The sequence below is a fragment of the Cyprinodon tularosa genome, unplaced genomic scaffold (assembly GCF_016077235.1).
Source record: "Cyprinodon tularosa strain WSP-4 unplaced genomic scaffold, ASM1607723v1 ctg24, whole genome shotgun sequence".
Classification (NCBI taxonomy): Eukaryota; Metazoa; Chordata; class Actinopteri; order Cyprinodontiformes; family Cyprinodontidae; genus Cyprinodon; species Cyprinodon tularosa.
This window is the reverse complement of record NW_024038896.1, coordinates 1,206,956-1,209,117: the sequence shown is the minus strand read 5'-3', so window position 1 is coordinate 1,209,117 and position 2,162 is coordinate 1,206,956.

Sequence of the window (2,162 nt, the reverse complement as noted above, 5' to 3'; positions counted from 1 at the left end):
CCGGGTTGAAGTCTTCCGCTTCATCCTTTCAAAATAAAAGTGTGAAAAATTCGTGTGATCGTGTGATCTTCTCCCGCCCAGGGGCGCTGTCATGAAAGACAGTGATATTGCCACCCCGTCCAAAAAAAAAAAAAAAAAAAAAAGAATTTACACAAGCTATAAAACTGCTATAAACACTAGATTATTTATCCCTCTGTCTCCCCAATCCATGACAGGTGCAACATTTCTGAAGTTAAACTATCTCATGCTTTTTGGTGTCGTCCTTCTTTAACGGGTCTCTGGCAGGGGTGGAGCTAGATGGGGGGCCAGGGGAGGCATTTTTTCCCCCTCTAATACAGATGGTGTCAGCAGTAATACTCTCAAGTGGAATATTCAAAACATTTAAATTTTTGTGGTTAATTATACACATCAATATACTAAGATCGAAGATGATAAGTACAGAATTCATGCTCTTTTCAGAACTAGATTTTGTTATATGGGGTAAAGAGAAAATTATAGGTCTCTGCAAGTCATCTAGGAGTCTTCAGTAAAATCATAGATAAATAACAATTTTAATAAAAACTTATCAAATAATCAATTTATGTAGATATTATTGCTTGGAAATATAAAATTTATGCAGAATATTTATTGATACAAGGAGGTAAGTAATGACTATGGAAAAGATTTACACCCCAGAACTACAAAACTGAAAGAATTTTGTCCACTATGCCTTTTATTTAGAAAGCACGGATGTTTAAATATTTATTTGTTAGCAAAGGCTGTAAGAGTAGTAGTTTGTCTTTATTTAGAAAATATGCAAGTTTTGCTCTTTAATTTTCCTGTTGGAACAGTGTAGTTGACCCTGAGGTTCTGGTGCCTTGCCGCTTTCGGCCACCCTTATAAATTTTTCTGGCTACACCTCTGGTCTCTGGTCTGAAGTGTTTGATTGATATTCCAAGGCATACAAGACTCCCATCAGCCTGAACCAGAACTTTGAATTTTTGGATGTCCACGGATACAGGGGACTATACCCGCTACAATGCTGCAATCATTAGAACTGGGATTGATTGTTGCCAAGAGGCTAATCCTGAAGTCATCGGTTCCCCCTTCATTTTGCCTTTGGGTGATGGACATGATGTCCATAATTCAGATGTAAAGATTTCATAAAGGATCTAATAAAAACGTTTTTCATTATACTGGAATCCCTTCCTGGAACACTTTTCACAGACTAAACTAAGCTGAACAAACTTTTCCATGGACTCTCTCCTCAGTCGCCACTTAATGGGTGTATATATTCTCATGTATGTGACTATGTGTACTTTGTTATGTGTGTACACCAATCGTTGACTGTATGACGTGTGGATCTAGATTCTATCTGTTCTTTCTGTTTGTTTATCAGTATCTTCGGAACCTTGAAAATTTAAAATAAAATTTATATATATAAAAAAAAAAAAAAACTGCTATAAAGATTCACTGGAGATTATAATTTACATTGTCAATATAATTGACAGACACGCCGATGAGAGATTGGACATCTGATGCGATGCAAGACCTGAGGCCCAAACAATTTCTTGCAATTTCATGGGAAGGAGACTGGCAATATATTCATGCTTTATTTTTTTATTGAAAAATATAGTGGGACGAATCTTCTCTTCTTTGGGGCCCCCCTCAGTCAAGGGCCCTTAGCGGGGTACACCCTGGACAAGCGGACAGTCTGTCACCGAGACATACAGCCATGCATACTCACTCACACCTAAGGACAATTTGGGAAGCCGATTAACCTATCAGTCATGTTTTTGGACTGTGGAAGGAGTACCCAGAGGGAACCCACGCATACACGGGGAGAACATGCAAACTCCATGCAGAAAGACCCCAAGCTGGGAATGGAACCCAGAACCTTTTTACTGAATACAACCGTGCCTCAAACTACACCCTGCCCCACCGTGCATAACAATTGCTATAAACATAGGCTCCATGCACAACTCCACTACTTCCTTAACTTAAGGAGGTTCTTTTGGTTCCTTTTTTCATTACTGGATGAACTGATTAATCCAGATGTGTCTGATCATGGTTACTGAGGTCAGGCACACCTGGATTTATCATTTCATCCAGGAGAAAAAGAGAGGAAACAAAATAACTGCCTTAAGTTCAGGAAGTGGTGGAGTTATGTGTATAGCTTGGCA